The 9269-nt window shown below is 26.9% G+C and overlaps 1 protein-coding gene across 1 annotated transcript in view; it reads right to left on the minus strand.

Annotated features, from left to right (window-relative positions):
• Abd-B (Abdominal B) overlaps positions 1 to 8877 on the minus strand; it is a 279754-nt gene extending 270877 nt beyond the window's left edge. The window contains exon 1 of the mRNA XM_014419638.2: positions 8807 to 8877. The gene's annotated coding sequence lies outside the window, so the exon portion shown is untranslated. The remainder of the gene's footprint in view (positions 1 to 8806) is intronic.
• Positions 8878 to 9269: the final 392 nt, after the last annotated feature.

A 9269-nucleotide genomic window follows, 5' to 3' on the forward strand; every position in this document is an offset into this window, starting at 1 on the left:
TATTTTTCAGAAATTATTGTGATATGAAACTTTTTTATAAATCAGTTAATATTTGAGGTGTTATCTTGGAGAAATAAATGTATTTATAAAAAAATAATTTATATAAAAAAGTTCTATGATTGTTGATAAATTGTATTTATTATGATAAGAATAGATTTGAAAATGGACTTAGATCCGAAAAGTCGAAATATTAAGAAGGATGGTTGCAGTTGTAAGGATTTCTCAAAAATGATTGTGTATATTAATAAAAAGTAAAAACAATAAGTTAGTATGGGTGCACATTTCTATAAAATCTTTTTTTTTAATGTTTATTTTATCAAAAACAAAGATGAAGATATGTAGAAAAAATATTTTAGTTTTTTATTCACTGGTTACCAAGAAGCGAGTTCAAAAGTAAAATTAAAACCAAAGATTTCGATTAGTTTAAGATAAATAATAAAATGCTATGAAAAAATATCCACATCATAAGCATTACAAAGAATATAAATAAGTATTTATTTGATATGCTTAATTTTGTTCTGATAATTGCCGTCAAAAATATGTACTTAGATACACACACTTTCTATCAATTTCGTTATTTAATTTTACCTGTCGTATTTTATTAGAAATATTTAATTTTAGGCATTAATATTACATATTTAACACTATTGCATGGAATTAAAATTAAAAAGCATATTGGTTCCATTCTTTGCAAGAAATCAGTTATATCTGAGATATCAGTTTTTCAATTATAAGTTAGAGTTAGAGTTGCAACTTAGCACCATGTTTTTTTTTATTTGTGAGAGAGAAATGCTTTATTTAGCCATCCTGTCCAAATACATTGGGTTGCTACAATATATCCAAATCAATCCATGACCCAACATATATACTCTACATATATTTACCTTTTCCTTTTTTATTCAATAATCGTCTATATAATAAATACAATGTATTGTAACTTTTTTTTCCTCTATTTATTTATATTTTGGTTTAAGCATTGTTATTCTTTTTTTAAATTATTTTCACTATTCTTTTCTATTTTTTTCGGGTCGGGTTGTGATGATTTGTTACACTGTTACTTACGTACTAGGATGCTTGTTTTTTGAGTTTTAGTTCTTTGAAATCATATCATATCATTAATATTGTTCAAATACAATAATGGATGTATTTATATGAATTTAGTCTCGCAATGGCATTCAACCCCGAATGTATTTCCAAAAAGGATATGCAGTAGGATCAACGTCTGTAATTTATTTCCTTAGTCCCAAATAGTCATGCGTTACACCTTCACGAGAAGACCCACGCTATTCTGTCTCATGTAAATAAGAGGTAATAAATACTGAGTGGTTAGAATATGACGTAATAAGCAGGTGGGTTTGTGCCTTGTCGAAGAATAAATTTAAATATAAGTGTGAATACCTCATCATGTACATTAACTTTGATTCATATTGTTTTATTTATAAGCAAATACACATGAGTTTTCGAATAAACAGTTTTATACAACTCTGTCATAAATATTCATTTATATATGACTACGAGTAGATTAAAAATAATTCTATAAAAATTATGAAAATAAATTTTTCTTAGTAATTAGTAATTACGTAGACAAATCATTCTTGAATTCAAATTGAAATGATACGATAGCTATTTCATAATAACTCAAGCTTAAAATGAAACGAAAGTAACATTCAGTGATGAAATATTACCATATATAAACTAATATAATTATATGAAGTCAATTTGCAGTTATTGATAACCATTAGTTCTGGAATTCAATTATTTCCTGTTGAAGTTAATTAATTTTTCAATAACCTTAACTATTTTTATAATTTATAAATTATAAATAGATAACTTATGCAATGAAAGCTTTTTCTCAAAACAGGAACATTTTTTGTTTATAATTTTATTTAATAGGAATGGAAATGATTCGCGGATATCACTGAAGGATTCATCGACCAACGGTTGTTTCAGTAATAAATGGTGTTCAAATTCGATTGCCACTTCTCTTCCTATATATATTTTTTAAATTAGTTTCGAAATGAAATTTTATAAGGTTTATTTATATTATTTATGAATGAAGTGTCTTTTGTTAGTAAGTTGACTTTGTGACTCTTCCAGTTCAATGAACTTTGGAATTTCCAATGGGGAGAGCTATTTTCATTCCATTGTTTCTCTTATAAAATTTTACAATATTGACGATTTTTCCGAACTGACGCATCGGATGCATGTAAAGCGGCAAAAATTGCAAGCTATTTTTTTAAAAATTATACATTAAAAAACAACGAAAAGAATAAAATCGTTTAATGGTTCAATTTCCTCCAAGAATCCTTTATTATAATTTGAGTACTCAGGATCGGTCGGCCGTCAGTTAATGATTGGCCATCAGCATCTTAAACTGCCCATCATAATGAACGTATAAATGCCTCTATTATGATTATGGGGTCATACAGGAAACTGAATTCTCGATAGACTTTTCTTTTTAGATAGAATTATTTTATATTACAATTATTTCTTATTTACATAATAATAAAGTAAAGAAATTGTTAATGAAAAGAATTTAATAAAAATTGAAAATGGACAAGTGGTTTTGGAATTCTAGACCACAAATTTATCATTCTACCACAATCGACGATTTGTTCAATCTTGCGTAATGTAAGTTAATTAATGTAACCTAGAATAAAGATTTCAATTGAACCCTTCAACAACAAGAGTGAACCCTTCTTCATTTTATTTATTTATTTATTATCTTATCAATTTTCCCTATATCATTGAACCATACTCGTGTACCTTTGTTGCACCAATTCCATATATTGCTCAATGGATTAGAGAAGTGTATAATCCGTCGTGAATACACTTCGCGCGTTCTCTTTTTGACGTTAAGCCAGTTGATTTATTTATCGTACTTCTTGATATTTTTATCCTTTTTTTTGGACCACTTCAATAGAAAACTAGAAGAAAACATGCATTTCTTTATACATCGCGGGGCAATAAGTTCATTCTCCGTAAAATTTAATGTCCCATCAGAAGGGAAAACCGAGTGCAAAGGGTTAAATAAATGGATGATTTTAACTATCGTGTAATTAATAATCCCAAATTCTTCAGTAAATATTTGAACGGCCCTATCTTTAAGCTAAATGGCCCCATATCTTTAAGTGCAAGGGGCCCATCGCTTGGTTGATTGCTGCCTTGCTTTATTATATATTTTATTTGCCAAATTCTAATGTAAAAAGTATTTGAATGTTACTGCGAAGGTGTTAGATCCGGATTAAGCTGTTTTTCAAAGGAATCGGTAATAATAGAAGATGAATCTGAGATAGTTTACATGGCTTCAGTGTGTTAGGATCGAGAAGAGAGACCAGATGGTTAGGATTTGTATCCAAACAGATCCACAGAGTCTAGCCGCCAAAGGGAAATCATTTGTGATGTTACACACTTGTTTTGGATCCCATGTCGTGATATATTTGATTTCTTTCAAAAGTGCGCTTTGAAAGAAACAAGTGAAAAATATTGAGCAGGAAAAAACTTTCCGAATTCTAAAATTATCCACAAGTGTGGGAAACAAATATCGAAGAATTTTTCAAAACGCCTACAAAGTACGTACAATGTCTATTGCATCTAGTAGTTGCACATTTTTTAGTGATAATAAATAATAAAAAATACTTCTCCATCAGATTGTTTTAATAATATTTAGGTCTGAAAAATGAAAATCCTTTTTTTTTTTTTTAATTCGAATTCACGCCTGACTCATGGCTGCACAAGGAAATCCTTAATTGTTAATGCTATTGAATATTATAAAAACAATAAAATAAAAAACATTAATCCTGTATAAGTGGTTGAAATTATAAAAATAATTTTTAAATTTTTTACATCAACACTTCATCATATTTGGATTTAGATAATTTACAATTAACGTAGGCAAACAATTATATAAGATCACTATTAATTATCGATATAAATAATTAAATTTTGAGTCTATATATTGAATTATAAAAAAAAACTTTATACGTTACTTATAAAGTTTGTTTTTATGGAAACTAGAATGCTATTTCGGATTTTAATCAAACATTTTCAGTTATTACTAAATTAATCCAAAATTAAGTATATGAAGTTGCTTCTTTTTTTTAAATCGGTAATTTTATTTACAATTTTTGTCCAAAAACAAGCTCTGTACTATACCATTACTTTCCAAGATAACAGCCTTTTTAAACAAAACATGAAAAACACCAATTACGGAAGAAAAAAAAATCAAAAATGATAATTGTCTCTTATCGTGTAAAATATCATAAAAAAATATTCATACTTTGACAAACACGTTGAACGTTTTTGAAGTACATTTAATTAGCTTTCATTTCATCCCATAAAATAATGTTAAGGCTCCACGGTTCTCTTAAAAATGGCAGACACTACAAATATTGAATACTGGAATTTTATCTCTTACTGGAAAAAACAAAACAAATTAATTTGTTGGAGAACGTTGGAAAATTATTTATTAATTGAATTTATTATATTTTTTTATGTTAGAATTTTTTAATGTTAGACTGAAAGCTAATGCTAGGCTGGTGGCGTAGCGTTGGTTCCATCCGCCATGATTTTGCCACCTCCTTATTTGTATATTTGTATTTCAATATAAAAAAGAACTAAAATATATAGTAATTCTAAAGATTTTTAACAAGAACAATCATATTGTATGGGACAGGTTACAAATACAAAACTCATGAATTTAAATTGTTCAAAATTTACAAGATATTATTATTATCTATTGTGAAATATTGGTGCCGAATAAAAGTGCCGCTGTTTCTTAAACTGATTGTAATATCCACTGTTTACATTATGTTTTATTTGTTTCACATTTGAACCCACATACGGAATAAGGAACCAACCAATATTTTAGGTTGTTATTACCAACCAACGTTAATTTAATCAATAATTTTTTTTGTTTCTTAACAAAAATCAAAGGTTCTATCTATATCTTTTAGATATAATTCTTCAGTTGCAATCACCGCAAAAGTGTTGTGGATCCTACAGCCAAACGTAATATGTTGTATCCTGCCTTTTAAGTGAAGTAGCAATAAAAACAGTGTTTGTAAGCTTCTTCCCTGTTATTCAAAATAATTTTTTTTTCGTAAGAAGACTTGTTCTTATACCATTTCTTGAATTTAAATGGTTTCTTAGAAATCCACAGAACTCCCGGTTATACCTTTAAGTACGCTTTTAGGTTATGTAAGTGCTTGATGAAAACTGTCTCGTGAAAATTTAATCTATATGTTACTATCATATATACCATTCCGTGGCAGGCAAAGTATTTGATTAATTCTCAACGTACTTCATATATTAGATCCCGAAACGTAGCAAAACTCTGAAATTCAAAATAAAAATTGTACATAAATTAGGAATCTCATAAAATTTGGTGTGAGAACAAGATCAGACGATATTGAAACAAATACTGCTATTTATATATAAAGTTAACATAGTTCCTCACAGAGAATCTCATTCATCCTCATTTTCCATTGACTTTCCATCTCGCATTAATTTTATCATTATTACTGATATATTTAATTTTGATTCGGTTAATAGTATATCCAATTTATAAAAGGCTTAACTAATTTATAATAATTAATTTATAAAGGTGAAACAGGTTTATAAAGGTGATAATGATCCACCTATTTAAAAAGAAGAGAAAGGAGAAGAAGGAGAATTTACCTTAAACTAAATATACTTTTTTTTTTCTTACCCCTCTGACGAAATAATGTATGTATTCAATAACTTATTTCGTCAGGGGGGTACGAAAAAAAAGTATATTTAATTTAAGTTAAATTAATTATTTCTCTTCTTTAATAATTGGTGGATCATTATCACCTTTAAAAACAGTCAAATGGTCAAATGGGATATCTTTGATACAAATTCTCTAAGGTTCGGCAAGAATATACTAGAGGATGTATTCAGATTGTTTAGTTTTTAATTTTTAATACAATTGCTTCCAAATTAAAAAAATAATGTCTAATCATTTCTTTGATTTAATAATGTGATGCAGTTAGTTGCAGCTTAAACAACAATTCGTTTGATAACATTTCTATTTCAATTTCCATTCATACTATCAATAACTCATTTATTTTATTATTGCTAATTACAGCTGAGTTCAGTAATCACGTTATAAAGCTTGTATAGATTAACTGAAAACCCAATTTTTTTCGAGGGTAAACTTTGAAACATCAGTTGGTACGAATCGACCATAAATTTACAACACTTTAGATTTTAGTACATTAGTTTTTACTGGTATATACTAAATAATATTGGGAATTGTATTTACTAATTATTAGAGTATTTCACATTCAGTAGTAGAAGTCCTATGATCACTAGCTTAAACAGATACTATTGTAGATATACTAATTTTTTATTAATTATAAAAGAAGAGAATAATCAAATGGAAAAATATATATAAATTAAATGATCCAGTAGATATAATTTTAGCATATTGACACATTATACAAATTTAACGCCCTAAAGTTAGTTTTTTATTTCATGATAAACGAATTACTAGTATTTCTTATTAAAATTAACATTTACACCAAAAAAAATATATAATTACTTTTTTTTTTTTTATTTCTTTCCCTTCATTTTATAGGATAGATACAATTTCTAATTTATTAATTGGAAAAATTTATAAATTAAACCGTTGATTTTATATCATTATTCATTGTTGTATTATTTTTATTTTAATATGCAAACATTTATGTAAATATACTGTCTATTATACACTTTCAAACTTAGTGGTACTAAAAATTATAGAAACTAAAAACAATAATTGAAAGAAAGATATTTTTCTTTTTTATTAGTCCCACTAAGTTTTCCAGGCATACTAGATACTTGTATAATTAGATTAAATTCATTATTAAATAGATCAATTAGATTATGTTTTTCTGAGAATAAATAGTAGGTATAGATATACAAAATTTGTAGCTTTATACGTATGATATTCTATTTATATTTTGTGATATGATTAAATTAGGCATAATATTCGAAGTATTGTATATTACAATAATTTTGAAATATAGATATAAAAATATGTTTGCTAACACAATAGAATATTGTTGAAAAAATTCGTAAAAATAAAAAGCTCAATAGTTATTTGATATAATTAATACAACATTAATTATTACAGTAAAACAGATTAAAACAACCTATTACAATAATTCAAATAAATTAACGGGACCTAATTGGATAAAAACCACTATACTGTCGCTTGGTTCATGATTTCAATTCTAACGGGCATTGCAAATTGTATTTTTTTTTTCCATATGCGGAAACGATTAAAATTTATTGTTTTTTTTTTTACTGGAGGTCTTATGGATTTAAAATTAAGAGGAAAATTATCCAACAACATCGTATAATATAATTCCTTTTCTTCAAGAAATTAAATTAATTATATCAGTATTTGCGATTTGATTAAACAGGCTCATTAAAAAAATATTTTATTAGAAGAAAAAATATAAGTATATTTCTGTTATAAAAGCTTGACAGAATAGTGCAATTAGTAGATTGTTTTTTCACTGAACGTTAAGAGGATATTTAGTTTATTTACAATGGTTCTTACATTCCAATATAAATTAATTATATTCATTAAAAAGTCTGCATAAGCTTCATTAAATAACAAACCCTTTACTTGAATAATCTGAAATAAAGATTTCATGATCTTAGAGATCCATATTGCATAAAAATATATTTTAATTATTTCGTTAAGAACATCATAAGTTTCTTTATTTAAAGAACTACTTAAATACGAATTAAATTATTTGTTTAATTACTCTTAAGAAAAATATAATATCAAAACTAAAAATATAAATAAGGATCATGGTTGGCAACAATTATTAACTACTTAACATATAACACATAAAGGCACACAATGAGACTACTATGTATATGTTTATAATTCTGTAAATGATTGAACTAGATCAAATGAAAAGATCTTTCAGGAAATATTTTAGTAATAAATAATATAAAATATATAAATGAACGTTGTTGATCACAATTCATTCATTAAAGGTAAATATAATGAATGCCATTGATGTTAATGAACTTATGCCTGAAAATATAAAAGTGAAATTATTCCCTTTTTATTTGTACATTATTTGATATGTAATTGTAGATAATATTAATAAACATATTTTTATATTACATTTCAACGGAACAGATATACTAAGAAATTATTTATTGTTTTCATCGATTTTTTTATTTCGTTAATATGTGTGGATGTAATAAATTAAACAAATTATGTTAAATTTATACATCATATTATATTTATTTGAATGTTAAATTCATAATGAAATCAAAAATAAATTTTGATTATTAGGTTATGAAATAATCATTTTATAATTGTAAGTATGTATATAAAACTATTTTCCCTATATAGTAATAATTATTATTAATATCTCTTCAAAGTATTTCATATAATAGAAGCTCTTTTTTGGGTTAAAATTTTAACTTTAACAAGATAAAAAAGAATATTCAAATTTGGTTTTAAATAGCATTTAATTGATGATTACAAAATCTAATTTAGCAAGTGACTAAATTTAGTGACGGTAATTACATTTTCACTATACTTTAGAAAAAAAAATTAATCCCAGATATGCCTTTCTTAGTATATTTGTTTTTCATTCCTTAAACTACTATTCTATTTAAATAACATTTTAAAATACGCTTTATTCAATACGAATCAATGATTTGATAGTCAATACGTCATACAAGGTAATCAATCCTGTTGAGCTGTCATAAAACGAACATATATTTCTGTCAACTCAGGCATTAAAGCAATAAAAAGATAACTACTCACGGGTGCTGTGAAGAAGTACGCCTGGCCTTGATAGTGAGACCTCTAAGTACGATACGCTCCTATCACAATAGCCGTTGATAATAGAATGGCCGGTGGAACTTCCTGCTTCTAGCGCCTGCCGGGGCCCGAGGGGGCGTGGTCGGGGTTTATTCGCATGCGCAGCAGGCCACGCCCTCTCCCCACCCCGCCCTGTTCTGCCTAAATCCCCAGGTACCGCTAGCCGGGGCGTCACTGAAAAGAAAAACCAATCCACCACAGTATGTGTATATAAAAGTTTTATTCCCTCCTTAATTGTTGCCAGTCAGCTGAGTGGAATTGTTTTTTCGGCACTACGTAACAGTGTTGTCTAATTATTATTTCATTGCGTCAATGAATGTGATAGTAACTGCTTGTTTTTTTTTTGTTCATTTACCCTTTGAAATCAGTTTAAATTATTTTCAGTTTTCACTCTGGACACGTGATC

This window comes from Halyomorpha halys, unplaced genomic scaffold (genome assembly GCF_000696795.3).
Source record: "Halyomorpha halys isolate HHAL.00 unplaced genomic scaffold, Hhal_1.1 Scaffold15.1, whole genome shotgun sequence".
Classification (NCBI taxonomy): domain Eukaryota; kingdom Metazoa; phylum Arthropoda; class Insecta; order Hemiptera; family Pentatomidae; genus Halyomorpha; species Halyomorpha halys.